Source organism: Dendrobates tinctorius, unplaced genomic scaffold, assembly GCF_039654945.1.
Source record: "Dendrobates tinctorius isolate UK_male_01 unplaced genomic scaffold, ASM3965494v1 ptg000009l, whole genome shotgun sequence".
In the NCBI taxonomy this organism is placed as follows: Eukaryota; Metazoa; Chordata; class Amphibia; order Anura; family Dendrobatidae; genus Dendrobates; species Dendrobates tinctorius.
In genome coordinates, this window is record NW_027361677.1 from 10355049 (window position 1) to 10379123 (window position 24075).

The 24075-nt window shown below is 45.2% G+C and overlaps 1 long non-coding RNA gene across 1 annotated transcript in view; it reads right to left on the reverse strand.

Annotated features, from left to right (window-relative positions):
• Positions 1 to 3061: 3061 nt before the first annotated feature.
• The window catches only part of LOC141096270 (uncharacterized), a 116042-nt gene continuing 95028 nt past the window's right edge, over positions 3062 to 24075 (reverse strand). The window contains exons 4-5 of the long non-coding RNA XR_012233626.1: positions 6684 to 6749; positions 3062 to 4462 (exon numbers count right to left, since the gene is read on the reverse strand). This is a non-coding gene — a long non-coding RNA (uncharacterized lncRNA). The remainder of the gene's footprint in view (positions 4463 to 6683; positions 6750 to 24075) is intronic.

Sequence of the window (24075 nt, forward strand, 5' to 3'; positions counted from 1 at the left end):
CCCGATCAAAAAAAAAAAAAAAAAAAAAAAAAAAAAATCGCTAAACAGCGTAGCGAGAGTCAAAACCCCAGAATTACGTTTTTTGGTCGCTGAGACGTTGCATTAAAATGCAATTACAGGCGATAAGAAGATCGCATCTGCACAAAAGTGATATTAAAAAAGTCAGCTCGGCATCCGGAAAATAAGCCCTCACCCAACCGGAGATCACGAAAAATGGAGATGTTACGGGTATTTGAAAATGGTGCAATTTTTTTTTTTTTTTTAAACAAAGTTTGACTTTTTTTCACCACTTAGGCTAGTTTCACACTAGCGTTTTGGAGCGCAGCGACGGCCTGCGCACGGCCGCCGCTAAGCCCCGCCCCCTACCGCGCCCCGCCGGTAGCTCCGCCCACCGTCGCATGACGCTGCATGCGCCCTGCGTCCCCTATCTTTATCACAGGGGGCGCAGGCCGTGCGCAGTTTGCGTTTGGCGGCGCATGCGCCTTTTTGACGGTGCGCCGACCTGCGCCAAACGCAACCTGCTGCAGTTTGGTTGCGTCGGCGCACCGTCAAAAAGGCGCATGCGCCGCCAAACGCAAACTGCGCACGGCCTGCGCCCCCTGTGATAAAGATAGGGGACGCAGGGCGCATGCAGCGTCATGCGCCGGTGGGCGGAGCTACCGGCGGGGCTTAGCGGCGGCCGTGCGCAGGCCGTCGCTGCGCTCCAAAACGCTAGTGTGAAACTAGCCTTAGATAAAAAAAACCTCGACATGTTTGGTGTCTATGAACTCGTAATGACCTGGAGAATCATAATGGCAGGTCAGTTTTAGCATTTAGTGAACCTAGCAAAAAAACAAAAAAAACAAGTGTTGGATTGCACTTTTTTGCAATTTCACCGCACTTGGATTTTTCTTCCTGTTTTCTAGTACATGACATGGTAAAACCAATGGTGTCGTACAAAAGTACAACACGTCCCACATAAAATAAGCCCTCACATGGCCATATTGAGGGTAAAATAAAGTTATGGCTCCGGGAAGAAGGGGAGTGAAAACAAACGAAAAAACGAAAAATGGTGCAGTGTCTTGAATTGAGAAATCTTTAAAATCCTTAAACAGTTCTAAAAAAATGTAACATTTGATGGAACCAAAAAGCCGGATTACTTACCAGTAATGCTTTTAATGAGTCCACGACAGCACCCACTTGGAGAGAGGGATCCGCCCATAGGAACAGGAAACCTACAGAGATAAAAGAGGGCGGTCCGCCTCTCCCCCTCAGTTGGATTTCAGAGTACCAGGAGGACCGCCAATTATTAGGCCATAAAATTATCCCGGTAAAGTAACACGGGTGCTACCTATCCAAAAAACTCAGATGCAGCTGGTGAAGAGACAGGACTGTGTCGGCTCCTGTTATAAAGTCTGAGCAAACCGTATATTTGTGTGATTCACCGCGCTATGCTGAGCAGATGTATAAAAAAAAAAAAAAAAAAAAGGAAATGCTTAACAGCAGTTATACGTACTTACTTAAAAATGAAGTTGATGTAGAATATTCTGTGTAAGTTGAGATGTCTACGTGGTAAGTAGTTTGCAGGTTATCTGATGGTAGAGATCTCGTTTTTGATAGCTGCTGATGCTATTGGAACAATGATATATTAAGGTACCAATAAAACATACAAAAGGTCTCACCACTCCTTGCATGTCCACCATACTCACTGGTTGTATCTTAACGTTTATATTCTCTTCGGGGTGTTCCCTTTATGGTGGATCAATTGATACAATACTAAATATGAAGAGAATTTCAATTACTAACAGTGACCACAACCTTGATATTCAGTCCCAGTTCCTGGGGTACATATGCACTTACTTGTGCTAGATTTGTTATGCTACCCAGGTGTAAATCCTGATAGACTCTCTATTAGGCCGGAGTCACACTGGCGAGGAATACGGGAGAGTGAGAGGCGCTAAAAGCACGCATTAGACACGGACCAATGATTCTCTATGGGGTCACTCGCACCAGCTGTATATTTCTCCTCCGTATCCTACGCTCCGTGCCACTCGCAGCATGCTGCGATTGTCAGCGTACTACGCCCGTAGTACACCAATGCAAGTCTATGGGTGCGCAAAAAATATGCATTACACACGGAACACACGTGTGACCTGCGAGCAATACGCAGGTCTTTTGGCTGGTGACAGGAAATGGGCCAATCCATCATCAGGAAGCCTAGACATGCAAATGAGCTCAAAAAGCGCTCCAGACATCCAGGAAGTACGCCTCCACGGAGTACAGCAGCAGCATGGCGTCCACATATATTAATGTAGAGATGCTAATTGTGCTGGTGCAGGAGCGTCCCGAAATATGGGACCCACGCGACGCAAACTATGCGAACCGCACAAGAAAGGAGGCGTCATGGAGGCGCATCTGTCGCCAGATGTACCATGACTTTGGTGACAGACCACGTGATGAGCAGCATAAAATTCGTAAGTGCAACCATAAAAATACAATTAACGTTAGCACGCCCTGTAAAATGAATCTACAATCACCCCCCCCCCTTCCTGGGCATGTACTTTTATTAGCCTCATGAGGCCGTTACATTAGGATGTGACACGTGGCTTCACACAGCCATAATTAGGGGTTAGGCCACAAGCTCCTCATCATCCTAGCCACTAAAATTAGTTTCAGGGGACCTAATGAGACCCTGGGTATCGGCACAATTACATATGCCACCATGGGTAGAACGCACACCCCATAAGGCCCCATGCCTAGACTACTGTTTGAAAATGTGACCTCTCAAATATCTGATTTTGACAATCTTTCCTGTCACATTGCAGTGGAAGATGTGATGAAACGGTGGAGAAGCATCCGGGACCAGTACCGGCGGGAACGCCAGCAGCGGTCCAGGAGTGGGGATGCTGGCCAAGTCAAGCGCAAATATATATACTATGACCGGCTGAACTTTCTCGCCCCAATTCTGGCTCTGAGACCGTAAACCGAATCAGAAGAAAAACCCGAATTTAGTCAAAAATAAAATAAATAAAATATATATATATATGTATATATAATAATAAAACTAGTCATAAAACATATATGAGATTAAAATACCTTTATTAAGTAATAGTAGTACAAATACATATAAAAAAGCGATGTGTGCTCAAAAAATATTCAGATTATATATATACACCTGTATAGGTTAATACAACACAGCGTTCCTCATTAATAGAGAACCTATAATTTATCCCTCTATATATTTGCCCTTTAAAAGAGTGACATGGGGTATATGGAGCCAAACAAGGCTCAAACAAGTGTCTGTGCATAAAAACATGTGGTAATGCGATTTAAACACCAACAATGGGTAAGAGCCAAAATGATAATATAAGGTGCAAAGTGCGAAATCCAAAAAAAAAAAAAAAAAAAAGTGAAAGAAGGGGGGACAATGGAGGGTATATACCTTTAAGGAACGCTGTTGGATGAGCTACACAGACCCGACGTACGTTTCGGAATGAATCCTTCGTCAGGGGGTGGAGTGTATAATCACGAATCTCCCTAAATACTCCTGTGCAAGTAACATGTGGTGAGATTGAACCTATCGCGGCGCGCGCGCCGCCATGCCTGCCGGAACATAAACCCGCCCTCCTGTCATGTGACTGGTAACCTGGTAACAGTATACCAGACATGGACGCAGGAATAGGGAAGCCGGAACTCAGGCTGCGCGTGCGCACAGGCCATCTACCCACATGGTACAGGCACGCCTCCAAATGCGGAAGGGTGGCTGGATTAAGCGGCGCATGCGTAGCCAAAAGGACAAGAGGTCCCCGACCATGTCCGGAAAACCCAACAGGATTCCGATACATATGTCAGGGAACCGAGTCCCCGGCCGCGCACGCGCACATCCAGTTCCCAAACACATAGGCTGGAGAGATGTATAATATGAATTGAGCAAAAAATACTAATAATAACAAAGACAAATAAATATAGAGCCCGGAAAGATAAATACAGGAAAATATATATATACATACTTGCAAGAGTTAATAACAATAATATATAAAATCCACTCAATAGAAATATATCCATATGCATCTAAATTACTTCAATCGAGGAATACCGTTATAAATCCATATACGAGTGTCATCACATATTAGAGTGGTATATAGCAAATAAATCAGAGATGTCACAATTGAATCAAAAATACAAAAAGAAAAAAGAAAAAAAAGGGGGAAAAAATGTGAAAAAAATATTAAAATAAAAATAAAAAATAATAAATAAAAAAATAAAATAAAATATAATAAAGAAAAATAAAAAAAGAAAAATAATAATAAAATAAAATAAATGAAAAATAAAGATAGATAATAATTAAATAATAAGATGAGTCTTCTTCCATGGATTTGTACTGGACATCATGAACAGTCACAGGTATGTATTTCTGCATGCATCAGATAATTCCGGCTCGTCCAACACTACTCAAGCCATAAGAAAGGAAGAAAGATAGTTCCTTAATAAAAGAAATATAAAATATTAGTAAAAAATGGGAAAAGGAGGGGAGGGATGGATAAGGAAACAGGGATTCACAGAATAAAAATTGATAATAATAAATAAATAAAGAAAAATAAAAATAAATAATTATTACAATTTACAAAAAAGGCGCAAAACTAAGATTTTCGTTAAGACCTAGAGGTGAGACCGTTTTGAGGCTCCAGATCCACTTGGCTTCTAACCGTGCTAGAGGGGCACTTATTCTGCCACCTCTAATGCTTGGTTTTACCATATCAATGCCAATTATCCTTAATTCATCGGCATTGCAGTTGTGGAAAAGTTTAAAATGTTTAGGTATGGTTTTCAGTGTATTTATATCCTCAATTTCTTTTGCCTCTAAAATTCCCAGAACATGTTCACGAACCCTTACTTTTAGTTGGCGAGTTGTTAGTCCAACGTAGATTAGGGAACAGGGACAGGTAGCATAGTAAACAACCGCTTTGGTCGTACAAGTTATTGTATGAGTGATTTTATACATACTTGAACCATCTGAACTAGAGAATGTCTGAGCTTGATCAATATTTGAACAAGCTACACATTTACCACAAGGTTTACAACCCCAAGGAGGTTTGGAATCCAAAAAAGACATTGACTGAATTGGTTCCGGAACATAGTGGCTCTTTACCAATTTGTCCCCCAAATTTACTGGTCTCCTATAGGTTATGCTTGGTTTAGATCCAATATAATGAGATAAAATTGGATCAGTATGTAATATAGGCCAAGCTTTTTCCAACAATCTTATCATCATTTTCGTCTGACCATGATATTGGGTAATATACCTTATTTTCCTATCAGATGTTGATGGTCTCGAAGAATATAGAGCCTGATGTCATGATACATTTTTTGCTCTATTGAATGCCCTTTTCACAGATCTGTGGCTATAACCACGATCAAGGAATCTGAGTTTAAGATCATCCGCTTGTTTTAAAAAATCTTCCTCATTTGAGCAGATCCTACGTAATCGCAGGAACTGTCCAATGGGAATAGATTTCACCAAAGCTGGGGGATGTGCTGAAGTAGCGTGAAGGAAAGAATTTACTGATGTACTTTTCCGAAATAAGTCAGTCTGTATGCAATTCTCCATATCTCTTTTCACTTTTACATCCAGAAAGTCAATCACATCTTTATCAGATTGATATGTAAGATGTATGTTCATAGCATTGTCATTTAAGTTTAAAATAAATTCCTTAAGTGTTTCAACAGATCCCTGCCAGATCAAAAATATGTCATCAATGTACCGCGTCCAAAAAAGAACGCGGTGCATTGATGACAAACGATCCGACAAAAAAAGGTCCCTCTCCCACAGCCCCAGGAAAAGATTTGCATAAGCCGGTGCATAAGACGCACCCATCGCTGTACCCTGGAGCTGCAGGTAGAAGGACCCTTTGAAAAGAAAAAAAATTGTGAGACAATGCAAATGATAAGAGTTGCTCTACAAATTGGCTCATAGATGAGGACATAGTTGAGGATTGCAAATAAAATTTAGTTGCATTAATACCGTCAGAGTGAGGTATGTTTGTGTAGAGTGATTCAATGTCACACGTCACAAGTAATGTGTCCACACCAATATACAGTCCATCAACTTTTTTTAAAAACTCATTTGTATCTTTAGTAAATGAGGGTAATGTTTCTACTAGTGGTTGTAATTTTGAGTCTATGAATTTATTAACATTCTCCAACAAATTCCCACACCCTGAAATGATGGACCTACCCGGAGGTATATTTTGGTTCTTGTGAATTTTGGGTAGCAGATAAAGGGTGGGAATGGATGGTTCATCTATCTGTAAGGCCATAAAAAGTTCCTTTGATATAGTGCCATTGTCCCTTGCATTACTCAGGATAGACACCAATTCAGATTGATATTTAATGAAAGGATTAAATGTCAGTTTTTTTATAGCACGTGGCGTTTTTAATCTGCCGAAATGCTTCATTTTCATATAATGATTTTGGCCAAACCACCACATTCCCACCCTTATCTACAGGTTTGAAAACCACATCTTTCAGATCTTGCAGCCGCTTAAGACCCAGCCTTTCTTCTCTACTTAAATTGTTATTGCTGGGATAACGTGGTATTTTTTCAAATTCTTTACTCACTGCCTTAACAAAGACCTCAATTACTGGACAAGATGATAATGGTGGGAATTTCCGAGAGCGTGGACGAATTGATTCAGGAATCTTACCTTTCTCCAATGTATTATGCTCATTAGCCAGATTATCAAGAATATCTAGCACCTCTTGTTCCGCCTCTGTAGGGAACAATTGAAAAGTAGTCTCATCATGAAAATGCCGTTTAAATAATAATTTTCTTGCAAAGAGGTTTAAATCTTTAATTGCCATGAACTGGTCAAAAAGTGGAGTAGGACAAAACATAAGACCTTTATTGAGCAAATTAATTTCAACAGATGAAAAACTATGAGTACTCAAATTAATTACCTTAAGATTATTATCAGGAGTATATCTAGTAAGTCGTTTCATCGGTTGATACCGTGCATCCCGTTTTCTCTTAGGTGTAGAGATAATAGAGGCTGATGCAGAGGCGGAAGTAGAGGCGCCAGAAATATCACTCACAGATGGATTTGAAGACATAGATGGATTACGATTATGTTGGTGGTCACCGTTACTCTCATTGGCTGCATTCTTACGCCATCTGTATACTCTACCTAAATTGAAATCTTTTTGATCCTTCATCAATTTATTGCTCTGATTAACTTGTATATCTTTAATGCACTGTTCGATATGTTTGTCCAATTGTAGACCAATCAGTTGTAATTGGTCTACAGATAAATTAGCTTTGGCATTAGTATATGCCTCTTCAAGGGCCTTGTCAATCTCAATCAAAGAGTTGATATTCAATTTAATTAATAGCTCCATAAGTTTCTTAGACGTATCATTACAAACGCTTTCCCAGTTAGAAATAAATTCTTGGTCACTCACTATGAAAGATGGAGTGACATGGACTCTCAGGCCTCTTGGAATTAATTGTCTCTCAATATAATTTTCTAAGAAGGCCCGATTCCACCAAAAGCGGATTCTTTTATGTGTCAGATTCTTAATCACGTTAAAAACTGAATTAAACTGTGAACCACTTGTCACCGTTATTGTAGTACCACTATTACCAAAGACTTCTTTAACACGTCCTTGCCAGGATAATTCCCTGGCTTTAAAATCCATATTCAGGTAGAAAAACCTGTGCAAAACACAGACAATTAGTAATAAATCCAATTAACCTGATTTAAAGCAATACCACGGAAAAACACGTTAAATGAATATAATAAATAATATGATGATTATTTCATTAATTTGCCATTTTCAACGTGTATAAGTGGATGCTGCTGGAGGAATGGTAGACCATTCGAGAAAAAGACTTGTAAACCGAATCAGAAGAAAAACCCGAATTTAGTCAAAAATAAAATAAACAAAATATATATATGTATATATAATAATAAAACTAGTCATAAAACATATATGAGATTAAAATACCTTTATTAAGTAATAGTAGTACAAATACATATAAAAAAGCGATGTGTGCTCAAAAAATATTCAGATTATATATATACACCTGTATAGGTTAATACAACACAGCGTTCCTCATTAATAGAGAACCTATAATTTATCCCTCTATATATTTGCCCTTTAAAAGAGTGACATGGGGTATATGGAGCCAAACAAGGCTCAAACAAGTGTCCGTGCATAAAAACATGTGGTAATGCGATTTAAACACCAACAATGGGTAAGAGCCAAAATGATAATATAAGGTGCAAAGTGCGAAATCCAAAAAAAAAAAAAAAAAAAGGAGGTGAAAGAAGGGGGGACAATGGAGGGTATATACCTTTAAGGAACGCTGTTGGATGAGCTACACAGACCCGACGTACGTTTCGGAATGAATCCTTCGTCAGGGGGTGGAGTGTATAATCACGAATCTCCCTAAATACTCCTGTGCAAGTAACATGTGGTGAGATTGAACCTATCGCAGCGCGCGCGCCGCCATGCCTGCCGGAACATAAACCCGCCCTCCTGTCATGTGACTGGTAACCTGGTAACAGTATACCAGACATGGACGCAGGAATAAAACATTACACAAATACTTTACAGGGACAAAAATATTGATGTATTTTTGCCTCTGTTCTATTTCATAACAGAACTCAATCCAACCTTACGGATCGAGGAACGGCCTCAGAGGCAGAGCCCATTATAGATCCTGTAGGGGATGAGGTGGCTGGCCCATCTTCTACCCCTACAAGAAGGATGGCTGAAGAGGAGGCATCACCAGAACACACAATGGCTGCCCTACACAACACACCACCAGGACGGTCTGCAGCTGCAACCTCACTCATCCTGGAAGAGATGGGCAACTTGAGCAGCAGCCCAACTGCCCAGATCAGGCCCTCCCACAGGCTGCTCTAGCATCACGGCGAATAAGAAGAAGGCGCCAGGTCACCATTCAAGAGAGCAGGACCAATGTGGACACTGGGGTGCTGAATTACTTGTCCAGAGTCACTACAGATGATGGTGAGGAGGCCTATGCACGTAGCCTCACCCTTTATCTCCGTGCCCTTACCCGTGAGGTCAGGCTCCGTATTAGGGGGTGTATTCAGATCCTGCTTGATGCAAGCACCCCCCCCAATACCCCATATGAGGTGTTTGAATTTCTGGAGAGGTGGCAGCTCTCACCAAGAAATTTAATGCGCATGAGACCATCCACACAGATGCTTGCTCAAGCAGGGTCTGAGCAGCCCCTAATACGTGGGCCAACACCTCAACCCCTTCCTCCCCCTACCCATCCTTCTATTCCGCAGCCCCAAATGTCTTCATCAAGCCAACCCCACCAATATGGCCACTTGTACCCACCCAGTGTTGGAGGCTGGTCCCAACCTGGTTGGGGACGATCTGGCTGTCTTGGTGGGTATGAGCCACGTGCCTACCAGAGCCAACAAGAAGCCCCTCACCATCATCATTATTACTCTGGCCAGTATCACCAACAGGCCCAGGAGGCTGGACAACAACAGCATCATGGGCAACAGTATGGCCCCACACAGGGCGATGTTGGCCACAATGTCCAGCAGCACCCACAGGCTGGTCCTCCCCGTTCCCCTTCCCCTACATATGAGGATTTATGAATCAAAAGTTTGGAGATGTCCAGTAACAGGTAACTGGTGCTTCTAATCTAGTCAAAAAAAACAGGTGTTCTCCTTCACCAACATTTAGAACATAATTTAACACTCACATTTGTAAACAATGTTTTCCAAACATATGAAACAATCCATCATGACAGGCAACGCTACCTCACGCCTTTCACACAGATATTACATGTGTGTATAAAAGAGAAGATTTAAATGCGCTATACTGTTACCTGAAAGGATGAAAATACACTAATCACTTGCTAATGCATAGGAAAGGCGTGCTTGCCTTTAGTTAAGTAGTCAACTTTGTTATTAGCATTCTCTAGTAAACCAATTTGAGGCGACCAGCATTCACAATATCACGCTCTCTCAATGTCTTAACAAGTGAGTTTTGTATTTTCCTCCTTTCCAGTATAGCATGCTTAAATATTGTCTGTTCTACAGACAGGTAATATCTGTGTGAAAGATGTGAGGTAGCCTTGCCTGTCATGGTGGAAGCTTTTTATGATTGGAAAACATTATGAGGAAATGTGAGTGTTATCTTATTGACTTTATTTAGGTGATGGAGCTCACCCTTTGTTGCCTAATCAAGGTTAATGTAGGCATGCAGCAATGTTGTTATTGCATAATGTTTGTTGCAGTTTTTTTCTGTAATGTTAATGTTACACCAAGTTAAAGAAGGCCCAAAGGGTCATTTTGGCCATTGCCAAATTTGTGTTATGGCAAAATTATGTTTGCCTTTAAGCAAAACCCAAAAAAAAAAAAAAAAGGCAAAACTAAAAATTTGTCTACTCTAGTTAACGTCTCTGTGTGATTTCTCACTATCCCTCACAACATACTAACAGACACCAACCAATGCAAAGAAACACTCATAGAATCATAAAAAGGCTTGAGGAATATATATTTAGACACACTTTGAAAAAAAAAAAAAAAAAATTATAACATAGACACAGCATTCTCTTGCCAAGAAGTTGCCCCCTCAGGTGAGATAAAGTAATTCGTGAATATATCACGCACTTTGAGGCCAGAGAGCGGTCTACGTTGAGGGATGATAGGTGGTCTCACCCTGCGCACATTGTCCGGCCTACGCACAACACCATCAGAGGAGGAACAATCATGTATCCTGGTGAAGTTAAGCAGAAGAACACAGGCTTTCACAACTTCATTCACATTTTGCTCACTCAACTGAATGGCAGACTGGAGTACCCGCCATTTGGCACAAAGAATCCCAAAGGAACACTCCACCAGTCGCCTAGCACGTGATAGGCGCAAGTTAAAAATTCTGCGCCTGTGGTCAAGGTTGCGCCAGGGATATGGCCTCATGACATTACGTGATAACTGAAAGGCCTCATCTGCCACAAGGACATAAGGGACTGATTGTTCGGGGGAGCCTGGTAGCTGGCGTGGTGGTGGTAGATCCAACTGGTTGGTGCGTAGCCGCCGACCCATTATGGAAGTATTGAAGACTCTAGAGTCTCCCGTCCTTCCATAGGCCCCAATGTCAACAATTATAAACTTGTATTGAGGGCCTACCAGAGCCAACAATACAACAGAAAAGTATTGCTTATAATTGAAGAATTGGGAGCCTGAGTTCGGCGGCTTACGCACCCTGATATGTTTGCCATCCAGGGCCCCAATACAATTTGGAAACTGGCAGTCCTCCTCAAAGTCCCTTGAAATCCTTAACCAGTCTTCCATCCTGGGCTCGGGTAGGACCACCTGATGGAGTCTTGTCCAGATTTCTGCACATGTAGACCTCACTATGCCTGAAATGGTTGACTTTCCAATGAGAAACTCATGGTGGAGGGCGGCATAAGACAGGCCAGTGGACAGGAAGCTGTAGAACAACAGAAATAGTACAGGTTAGAATGGGTAAAGTAAAAAAAAAAAATCAGTTACATGCCGACCAAACTTGGTAGGGAATGATAGATAACAACACACACATATTTGGTGGCACAATGACTAAGTGATATGCAGGACATATTAGATGTAACATTCTGCTGTGTCAGGTGAAGCATATTTTGAGTAAGATGAGGGTATTAAACTTTGTCCAAGAAGGCCAAAAAACATAAATTAACACACACATTATGAACATAGAGAATGTGGTTGTGTAGTACATACCGTATTGTGAGTAGAAGTCGCTCCTCTGCAGATATGGCTTTGCGCATCCTAGTGTCCTGAAAGGTGATCCCAGGGCGCACTGTCTCCAAGAGGCGATCAAATGTGGAAATGCTCATTCGACAGTACTGGTAAAATTTTTCCGGATGCTCCCGCAGAGACGAATAGAGGCGGTGAAAATGACCTCTTGTGAGTCGTTGCCTCAAAAGTGGATGTACCCACATGCGTCTCCTCCTCCGCGGATCCACTATCACAGGATATGGTTGGCCAAAGCGCCGTGACAAAAGCCAGGTAAAGAGAACCTGCTCGGTTGTATTGAATGTCAGACCCTCGGCCATGCTGCACAAAGAACACCAACACACCTCGTGAATGCAAGGTGAGAAATGTACAGAATGTAGGCAGCCACCTGTTTCTGAGTGTCTAAATAGGGTGCAGGCTAATGATTTAAATTGTTTGCAGGCCTCAAAAACGTTAAATGTCCATTTTGCAAGGCTGCGAGAAAATCTCGCCATACGGATTGCATACGGATGCCACACGGATTACATACGGATGCACACATGCGCAAAATACGCGACCTCACCTTGCTTACGGATGACCTACGGACCACTATTTAGTGGTCACTGATCCGTATTACGCATGTAAAATACTGACCGTATTTTGCGCAGGTTAGTGTGACTCCAGCCTAATGGTCTTTGTTGGCTTTATTTAGAGCCGGTGCAGGGACGATATCCACTGTTGAAAAAAATGACAAAGTGCTGGGTAAGGAGGGATCCACTAAACCCACAAATAGTGCTAGCGTTCCAGTAGCCAGTTAGTCCTGGTAGGACTTCTATGCACTTACTTCTGGTGATTGCTCTGTCGCAGTCTGGCTGAGGCAGTGATAAGCGATGCAGTGTAAGGAGGGATCCACTAGACACCCTAATTATGCTAGCGTTCCAATAATCAGTTAGTCCTAATAGGACTTCTATGCACTTCTGGTGATTCCTCTGGCGCAATCTGGCTGAGGCAGCGGCTGAGGCAGCGGCTCTGGCTGAGGCAGCGGCTGCTGATGGAGCGATAAGCTATGCAGCGTGTAGTAGGGGAGCGGGTAGACGCCAGCACCTCGTGTACTCCGGCCGGAAGTATTTAGGACGTGGCGAGAGTGGGGGGGCGGAGCTACTGTGACGTCACAGGCAGGGAGGACGACGGGTGCACAAGAGGCACAAACCAACCAACATGTTTCGAGGGGGGCTTCCCTCTTCGTCAGGGTTAGCCATGTTGGTTGGTTTGTGCCTCTTGTGCACCCGTCCTCCTCCCTGCCTGTGACGTCACAGTAGCTCCACCCCCCCACTCTCGCCGCGTCCTCGTCAATACTTCCGGCCAGAGTACACGAGGTGCTGGCGTCTACCCGCTCCCCTACTACATGCTGCATAGCTTATCGCTCCATCAGCAGCCGCTGCCTCAGCCAGAGCCGCTGCCTCAGCCAGATTGCGCCAGAGCAATCACCAGAAGTAAGTGCATAGAAGTCCTATTAGGACTAACTGATTATTGGAACGCTAGCATAATTAGGGTGTCTAGTGGATCCCTCCTTACACTGCATCGCTTATCACTGCCTCAGCCAGACTGCGAAAGAGCAATCACCAGAAGTAAGTGCTTAGAAGTCCTACCAGGACTAACTGGCTACTGGAACGCTAGCACTATTTGTGGGTTTAGTGGATCCCTCCTTACCCAGCACTTTGTCATTTTTTTCAACAGTGGATATCGTCCCTGCACCGGCTCTAAATAAAGCCAACAAAGACCATTATAGAGAGTCTATCAGGATTTACACCTGGGTAGCATAACAAATCTAGCACAAGTAAGTGCATATGTACCCCAGGAACTGGGACTGAATATCAAGGTTGTGGTCACTGTTAGTAATTGAAATTCTCTTCATATTTAGTATTGTATCAATTGATCCACCATAAAGGGAACACCCCGAAGAGAATATAAACGTTAAGATACAACCAGTGAGTATGGTGGACATGCAAGGAGTGGTGTGACCTTTTGTATGTTTTATTGGTACCTTAATATATCATTGTTCCAATAGCATCAGCAGCTATCAAAAACGAGATCTCTACCATCAGATAACCTGCAAACTACTTACCACGTAGACATCTCAACTTACACAGAATATTCTACATCAACTTCATTTTTAAGTAAGTACGTATAACTGCTGTTAAGCATTTCCTTTTTTTTTTTTTTTTTTATACATCTGCTCAGCATAGCGCGGTGAATCACACAAATATACGGTTTGCTCAGACTTTATAACAGGAGCCGACACAGTCCTGTCTCTTCACCAGCTGCATCTGAGTTTTTTGGATAGGTAGCACCAGTGTTACTTTACCGGGATAATTTTATGGCCTAATAATTGGCCGTCCTCCTGGTACTCTGAAATCCAACTGAGGGGGAGAGGCGGACCGCCCTCTTTTATCTCTGTAGGTTTCCTGTTCCTATGGGCGGATCCCTCTCTCCAAGTGGGTGCTGTCGTGGACTCATTAAAAGCATTACTGGTAAGTAATCCGGCTTTTTGGTTCCATCAAATGTTACATTTTTTTAGAACTGTTTAAGGATTTTAAAGATTTCTCAATTCAAGACACTGCACCATTTTTCGTTTTTTCATTTGTTTTCACTCCCCTTCTTCCCGGAGCCATAACTTTATTTTACCCTCAATATGGCCATGTGAGGGCTTATTTTTTGTGGGACGTGTTGTACTTTTTACAAACCATGGCCTCCTGGGCCAGAATGGTGCTATTAAGATTATTCGTGCTTCCTCTGCTCTGATTTTCCTGATCACCTGCGGTAGTAGTATGATTGGTGGAAAAGCATATGCCAGTTTGAATTGCCATGGGGCCTGGAGGGCATCCAGAATTTCCGGATTGTCTTTCATATTTAGAGAGGCGAACCTTTGCACCTGCCTGTTTTCTCTGGTGGCGAAGAGATCTATTTGGGGAAGACCCCATAGTGACATGATGCGTGTGAATATCCCCCGGCTTAGACACCACTCTCCTTGCCGCAGTGTATGGCGGCTTAGAAAATCTGCCTCCAAATTGTCTCTTCCCCTTATGTGGAGGGCTGAGAGAGACAAAAAATGTTTTTCTGATAGGGATAAAATCCTTCTTGCGGAAGACATTAAGGTGACTGATCGAGTTCCGCCTTGTCTGTTCAGATATGCGACTACTGTGGTGTTGTCCGAAAGGATTCTCACGTTTTCCCCTTGTAACTGTGGAAGAAAATGATATAATGTATGATAGACTGCCTTTAGTTCTTTTCAATTTGACGAATCCTTATCTTCGCCTATATCCCATAGGCCTTGGGCAAAAATATTCCCCATATGGGCTCCCCATCCTGTGGGGCTAGCGTCCGTGATAATTATACGGGAGGGTGTTATAGCCCAAGGTACTCCTCCCGCTAGGTTATCGTCCCTTAGCCACCATGCAAGGGAGGTTAGGACCTCCTGGGATAGAGTGATTTTCTTTGTCAGATTCCCCCGGTCACGGGACTCCCCTAAGAGAATTTGGTGTTGTAGCTCCCTCGTGTGGAACTGGGCCCACCGAACTGCCGTGATGCAGGCAGTAAGGGATCCCAGGAGGAACATTGCTTCCCTTAAAGATGTGTGGCTGATCTATTGCTATCCTAACCTTTTTAATTGCTGAAATTTTTACCTGTGACAGCAGACATTTTTGGTATATGGAGTCTAGCTCGAGACCCAGGAAGGACTGAACAGACTGCGGCTCGATTCTGGACTTCTTGAAGTTTATTATCCACCCTAGGGCCTGTAGGGACAAGATTGTATCAGCAACTCGCTCATTACATTGCCGAATTGAATTCCCTACTATCAAAAAATCATCCAGATAGGGTATTATTAGTGTGTCCTTCTGGCGTAAAAAAGCCATCACTTCCAGCATCACCTTTGTAAATACTCGTGGTGCGATGGAAATGCCGAATGGCATGGCTGTGAACTGGAGATGCTGTATCTTGCCATCGAGGAGGACCGCCACTCTGAGGTATCTCTGATATCTGCAATGGATGGGAATATGATAATAAGCATCCTTCAGATCCAAGCCCGCCATCATACTATTGGGGAAGAGGAGCTTAATCGTGGATCTTATGGATTCCATCTTAAATTTATGATTATAAATGAATTTAATTTCTTCAAGTTGATTATCGTCCGGAATGATCCGTCTGGTTTAGATATCAGAAAGAGAGGGGAGTAAAATCCTCTCCCTTCGTGCCCTTTAGGCACATGGACCAAAACTTTTTTGTCCAGTAGGTTCCAAATCTCAGCCTCCAGGGCCTGCTGTTGGATTGGTGAGCTGAAGGATGTTATGATTAATGAATTACGGGGTACATGATAGAATTCTATCTTTAACCCTTCTTTAATAATGCCCAGGGCCCAAGGGCTAGCCGTAATTTTCTCCCATTCTCGAAAAAATTTTTTTTAGCCTCCCTCCTACTGGAGGGACTGGCTCCTCAGTTCCTGTCTCTGCAGAAGGAGGATCCCCTAAACATGGCACCTTTTCCCTTTCCTTCCTTTGTGGCCCAGCGGTTTTGATTTTCTGCTGGTCTTCCCCGGCCAAATGGTCTTCTCCTAAACGCCCTCCTATAAAATGGGAGAGGAGGGTTAGGGAATCCTTTTTACCTTTCTTTTGCCTTCGTAAGGATTTCATCTAAGGCTTTCCCAAATAAGAACTCACCCTCGCAAGGAATGGTACAAAGCTTTGCTTTGGACTGGGTGTCACCTCTCCAGCTTTTAAGCCATAGGCTACGTCTGGCGTTATTAGCCAACCCTGCAGTCCTGGCTGCCATGCGTAAGGAATCAGCAGCCGCGGATTAGTGGTATGGCGGCTCGTAGCTTGTCTCTGGAGATCTTCTGGTCTATTTGCTGGTCTAGTTGATCGATCCAGACCAGTATAGAACGAGCTGTGCATGTACTAGCTATTGCCGGTTTAAACGTGCCGGTAGCTGCCTCCCATGCCCTGTTCAATGAGGCGTCAGCTTTGCGGTCAAGAGGGTCTTTTAGAACCCCTGTGTCCTCCACTGGTAAGATCGTTTGCTTTGAGGCGGAGGCCACTGCCGCGTCTACCTTCAGGACCTTAACCCATGTCGACAACTCGTCGCTAAAGGGGTACCTTCTCTTTGAGGTTGAGGGAAGATACCCTCTCTGGTCCTGTCTCTCCCATTCCTTCTTAACCAGAGCTTTTATCGCTGGAATAACCGGAAAAACTCTCCTCTTTCTGTGTCAGACCTGCAAACATAATTTCTTGAGTCGTTTGCGGCTCCTTTGTGTCTGTGCATCCCATTGTATTCCTCACGGATTTGACTAAATTATCCATATGATCTAAAGGAAAACAGCAACGGCCCTCCATATCTGAGGAGGATGCATTGGAACTGAGGCTACTTCACCCTCATCGGTGTCTACGGCCCCTGCTGGCTTAGTAGTTTCGATATTAGTAAGCCTGCTAGACTGGTTTAAGGCCTGTAGTTCTTCCCTAATTATGGCCCTTATATCTGCGGCTGATGTTGATGCCTGTTTTGCCGTTTCGTTAATGCATCTTTTGCACAGCCTTTTTGTGTAAGAGTACGGTAGCGGACGTGTACACAGGGCACATTCTTTATTTTTTGATTTTTCCTTCCTCTTAGTCTGAGATAGAGACATCATGACGGAGGGGAGAGGGAGAGAGAGAGAGAGAGAGAGAGAGAGAGAGAGAGAGAGAGAGAGAGAGAGAGAGAGAGAGAGAGAGAGAGAGAGAGAGAGAGAGAGAGAGAGAGAGAGAGAGAGAGAGAGACAGACATTTTATCAGCTTGAAAGGCAGAGCGTCGTCCACTCACCCAGAGAAGCTGTAGGTACCGGCTCAGGAGGCTGAGAAGGAGGCTTGTTGGCGTGGCTTCTGTGGCTACGATCCAAGGAACCTCGTCTTGCGTGGTCCTTGGCTGCTGCTGCATCGCCTGCCTGGGGATGCGTGTCCTGCCTTGGTGAAGACATGATTGCACGCCGTATCTCTTTGCCCCAGGCCTTTTGTAAGCCCCTTCATACCTGGTACCTCCCCCTCCAGGTGCGCCTATTTGCGGCTCATTAGTATGCGCTTCAGCGCTGACTCTAGCCGCCCGCGCTCTGCAGGTTAAATAGTTTTTTTTTTTTTCCTCTCTTCCCCCTCTGGAGGGGGCAGGGAGCGCCTCTACGCCTGTGGTGCCGCCCAGCCGCGCGTGCGCTCTGAGCCGAGGAACCTCCGGTAACCCGGAAGTTCCTCCTTACCACTTCCTGCTGCGCTGCATGTGCATCCTCCTGGATGCTGAAGCCCTTTAGGAATGCCGGAGGCTGCCGTTTTCTCCAGTTCCTGCGCCCCCACATGGACCGGAATGGATCCTCCTACCGGTGTCATGTCATTATCAGAAGAACACCCGGTCGGCGCCACCCGGTACCGGTGTTTCTGCCTCGTCCGTCCATACCAGCCGATGAGGGGGCCGGATTCCAGCACTCCCCCGTCGCTGCCTCTGGACCGGAACCCCTGCCGTTCTCGCAGACACTGCACAGGCGGTTCCTTGGCCTAGGTAAGACTGTAGCATATCCTGCGGTTCCCCTTAGGAACAGGAAACCAACTGAGGGGGAGAGGCGGACCGCCCTCTTTTATCTCTGTAGGTTTCCTGTTCCTATGAGCGGATCCCTCTCTCCAAGTGGGTGCTGTCGTGGCGAAGAGTAAAATGTTTCTTTAATGCACCTGACGGGGGGAGTGTTTTCCCTTTTATATCATGGACCGGCACACTGTCAGGATTGTGCTCTGTGGCCAGTCGCCATTTGTTGTCACTCGCATAGTCATGTGCAGATGGGTCGCCCTCCCAGGGCTGTGGGTTACTCGGTACCGGGCCGGTGTCAGGGGAATGTGTCACAGCAGTGATGACCAGGACTGTGGCCCTGGGCGCCCAAGTCAATGGCGGAATGTATATGTAGTTAATGAAATGGAATAGTTCGTGATGCCACCTGTGGTGTTCGGCAAGGGAGGTGTTAAGCCGATGCTGCAGACAGATCCTCTGGGACAGATGGTAGGATGCAGCAGTGGTGGTATAGCCCTCCACAGGCAGGGCTGATGTCCCAGGGCAGTGTAGTTGTAAAGGCTGTGGAAAGGCACAGGCAGTGTAAAAGATGGTACCCAGATGTAGCGGTGCTGAGTGGGTTGGCGCGAGAATGAATGGAGGACACCGAGGCTTGCAGTTCCAAAGCTTTACTCACAGTCTGTGGTACACAAGGGTGCCTGCCTCCGGGCCGTGTCCTCCGGGTCAGAGACTCAGCCAACCTCCAGGCCAGATGGAAAGCTCCTCTCCAACACTCGGCCAACATGTACCTTTCCTGAACGACTCCTCTATTGCGCCTTAAGGTGTGAAGATCTCCAGTACCGTGGTACTCTGGAGTTCCTCCTGTCAGATGTTCCCAAGAACTCTACTCGTATGGCAGACAGCTGTAGCCAGCTTCGGGGACTCTCTGCTCCTAAGTCCCGGCTCTCTATCCGTGTTGCTGTTGTGTCCCAAGTCTTAGATGGGAGTAGTGCATTTACAGCCATCTACTCCACCGGTGTCTGCTGCAGAACCATAAGTGTCCATACAACCTTGGGGACCGGGCCCCGGCCTTGCGCTGAGAACCTATAGGCAGGGTTCCTCTTCCAACCCACAATGCCACTCTGTTCTCCTACTCCTTCGTTCCGTACTGATCCTTCTCTCTCTTATGGAAGCTTAGGTTGCAGTTCTAAGTCTTTCTCCTTTTGTTCCTTTCCCGTGCCAGCTGGCTCAGATCACTGAGGCAGCTGCAGCACTCCTTCCTCCATCCCTTCCTTCAGGGATCCTCACTCCTGTCTGAGTGACTTCTTACCCGCCTGACCTTCTGCCAGACTGAACCTGTAATCCTACACTTTCCCACTCTTTTATATATCTCAACTCCACCCGCCTCCCAGCACATCCAGTGTTCCATGCAGGGAACCACCTGAGGTGCTCTGCTACTCTCTAAGCTGCAATGTGGTTGTGCAGAACTACCCTATTGTGTGGGGTGCGAGTGTTGGAGTGTGGAAAGAGGTTCCCACCTTACCTGGATGGTGGGGCACTACACCTTAGGAGAAGGTGCAGTACCTCTGTGGCGACTGAGCCTCAGGGGTGCCACACAGACTCTTTTCAGTATGCCTCATGTTATACCTCAGCCACTATACACAGTGCCATGTGCATGAGCCTTAAATCCGATCTCTCTCTAGATCTCACAATACAAAGTTGATACATTATTAAAAAGACCTTAGACCTCATGTGGCGGGTGTACTTATTTTGAAAATACATCTCTATCAGAGTCCGAGTCAGTAAATGCTCATTTTTAATGTTAGGAAGGTAAACTTTCGAAAAGCATTAAATGACCATTCCAACAGATTCATAAAGTATGTATACCAGCCTCATCGGGTCTATTGATCTATTTTATAATATATGTAGCTCACATTGGGAAACCTGGTTACAGATGTGCTTTAAGGAAGAGTGGTCAAGTCAAAACTGGCCACTTTGCTCTCCTACTTTATTTCCGCTGCTCCCCTGAATATTCTGTATTTTTTTTTTTTTTTTAAATCCGCCATACAATACCAGAGATATGAGACTTGTATAGTCTTTAAGGGGTGTGGCTCACAGGATCCTCAGGGGTGTGTTGTTAGGACACTGCATTATTAACCTGTGAGCCACGCCCCCTTGACATAAGACCATAAAAGCAGCGCTAAACAAAAAGGCCCATATCTCTGGAACCGTGTGCTGGATTTTAAAAAAAAAAAAACTAAATTATTCCGGGGAGCAATAGGAAAAAAAATAACAAACTGTCCCATTTTTTACCTACTGATACGTCGACTTTAAACCTTTTTTGCCCACTACGATTAATTCTCATCATGATTTGCTTGCAATATATTTTCGATGGTTCACTTGCCAGGAGGAGTTGTACAAGAATTGTGCATTCTTCACATTAAATGTTACAGCCTAGAACATTATTGATCTGAACACGGTACAAGCTGGCAATTATTAGGGGTATTTTCAGCTATCAATCTCCGCTCTTCCAAGTCTTCTGTCACTGCTACCAGCCTGACAGTCACTTATACACATTGCATACGGTTCACATAAGTCAGCCGCAAGAGGAACCTGGTAACAGGTCTTTATAAAATGAGCAGCTATTGTACATAGTAAGATCAGGAAAAGAATAATTAAAAGTAAAAATGAAAAATTTTACATACTGGTACATACCGATAGAGTACGGTGGCTCGCCCACCAAAGATTCCCGACGAGTGTTTCACAAGTGCTTCATCAGGGGGTGTTTTTTTTCCCTTATTTTTTCCTTTAAAAAGAACTCTTAAAATAAAAAATTAAGACGACGCTGCAATGAATGGAACTGCCTGAACCTGGCACAATTGGCCTCCATCCTGACCCATTGGTGCCCAACAGCGCTTCTGGTATCAGTGTCCAACACCTCTATCACTTCTATATGCATTCATTACATGCGGCAAAATCCCAGTGTGCGCCTCCATCATTGAAAGGGAAAAATTTAATAGTAACTCAGGGTATGGTTGGCCTTCAGTTGCTTGGTGCCCTCTGCAGAAGCAGAATGTTTCGCGGAGTCCTCAAGGACCTTTTAATTTTTGGAGCCGAGATCCCAGATTCTACACCGTTCTCTGACCCACCAGGAGATAATAGAGCCTGGATTTCCCCCTTCTGGCTAAAGTGATATGCAGGCCAATCTTGGGGTCCATTTTAGGTAGGTGGTCTACGTGCTGATGAGCTAATTCGTTCCTGAGCCCGTTGCCTTAATGTTTCATGGTCCGCACATGTTTTATGCTGAGTGCTGACTACAAATCAATGTGGATCCGGGGAGCTGAAGATAATTGTTCGCAGCAGAGAAACAGCTGTCGACCTCCCTTACCATCATCTGTAAAGCGTAACGTCTGCTCTATGCAGACACTTATTACACATTTTGAGCAGAGCGTCGCTACTAAATCGTAGAGCCCAACTTTACCGTACGTCAAAAATCTTTATAAATCATTTATTAAATTCACACGACTTGTAAATGATTACTACTAGTGGATTATTGCCCCCTAACCCCAATGTACCATACATTATATTTCCTATGATGTTACATTTATTCTAGATTCTCCTAAATTTAAACAGGTTTTGAATTTGTGAATGTGTTGAAGTCGTGTTTTACTCCTTGTAGATGAGAGAAAGTCACTTTAATGGAATATTTTATGGGTTTTAATGTGGAAGTGTAAGAGGGCTGCGGCATTGCAGGTTCTGCTGCATGGAAAGTGTGGCGTCCCTAAGGCTCAGTCGCCACAGAGGTACTGCACCTTCACCTAAGGTGTGGTGCCCCACCATCCAGGTAAGGTGGGAACTCCTGACCACGCTCCAACACTCGCACCCCACACAACAGGGTAGTTAAGCAAAGCCACATTGCGGTTCTTGCTTACAGTGTAGCAGAGCACCTTTGGTGGCTCCCTGCTTGGAACACGAAACATGCTGGGAGGTGGGTGGAGTTAGAATACATAAAAGAGTGGGAAGGTTTAGGATTTAGGTCAGTCAGTCAGTGAGCAGTCACTCAGAGGAGTGAGGGAAGAAGATCCCTGAGAGAGGGATGGAGGAAGGAGTGCTGCAGCAGACCTGAGTGACCCAGGTCTGCTGGCACAGGAAAGGAAAGAAGGAGAAAGACATTGAACTGAAACGTGAGATTCCATAGGAAAGAAAGACAAGTACGGAACGTAGGAGAAGAGAACACAGAGGACGTGGGTTAGAGGAAGAACCCTGCCTAGAAGTTCTAAGCGCAAGGCCGGGGCCCGGTCCCCGAGGTTGTATGGACACTAATGGTTCTGCAGCAGACACCGGTGGAGTAGTGGGCTGTAAATGCACTACTCCCATCTAAGACTTGGGGGCACAACAGCAACACGGATAGAGAGCCGGGACTCAGGAGTAAGGAGTCCCCGGAAGCAGGCTACAGCTGTCTGCCGTACAAGTAGAGTTCTTGGGAACATCTGTTAGGAGGAACTCCAGTGTAACTCATTACTAGGAGATCTTCACACTAAAAGGCGCTATAAGAGGAGACGTTCAGAAAGGCACATGTTGGCGGAGCGTTGGAAGGGAGCATTCCATCTTGCCTGGAGGTTGGCTGAGTCCCTGACCTGGAGGACATGGCATGGAGGCCGGCACCTGTGTGTACTACAGACTGTGTAAAGCTTTGGAACTACAAGCCCTGGTGTCCTCCATTGATTCTTGCGCCAACACACCCAGCACCGCTACATCTGGGTACCAGCTTCTACACCACCTGCGCCTCTCCTCTTCCCCTACATCCACACTGCCCTGGGGCTACAGCTCCACCTGTGGGGAGCTTCACCATCTTGGCTGCAACCTATCAACAGCCCCAGAGGATCTGCAAGCAGCGTCGGCCTAACATCTCACTTGCCGAACACCACAGGTGGCGTCACAAACTATTCCATGTAACTACATTCCACATTCACATTTCCCCATTACTTGGGCGCCCAGGGCCACGGTCCGGGTCACTGCTGCTGTGACACATCCCACTGATACCGGCCCGGTACAGAGTACCCCGCGGCCCTGGGAGGGCGACCCAACTTGGCGTCACGAACAGGATGACGAGACCCGATGCCATCGAACAGGATGACGAGACCCGATGCCATCGGGTTCTGTGCGCCTAAGATTTATTGGACTTGGAACTTTTGAGAATGTGCTGAAGACCCAATTTAATAGACTGTAAAATGAACATTAAAAATGGCCGCTGGCGCAGAGAAGAAGGGCGTGACGATGTGGGAGGTCCTAGGAAAAGACCGCAAACAGTCTTGGGCCTCCCCTGCCTGAATTACTATGTGACAGCAACATGGCCCACCCCCTGAGGGGTTCGTATACTGGCTTGGTATGGAGGCGCTGGAAGAAGATGCCGCCCCAAGAAGGAGGGGCAGAAGCCAGTGGCGGGAAAGGGGCTGAGGCAGGAAGAAGAACGCCATGATGGAAAGAGAAGGAGTCAGAAGAACAGGGGGAGGAGAAGTCACTTGCCCCCAGGCGGCCCCTGCGGAGGCTGCGACCGCTGATACATCCTCTGCAGCATCCGCCACCACCTTACAACTGATATTGCCATTGGATGAGTCCCGTCCGGAGGAGATATATGAGGGCTCTGGAGCAGAACAGAGGGCTGGAACTGCGTCCCCGTCTGGACCGGCCACGGTTGCACGGGCCTCCACCGACGACCCCGGCCGAAACCGGCCTTGCCCCTGCCCGAATCCAGCTGCGGTCCACCCCATCAACAACTCTGGGAGTT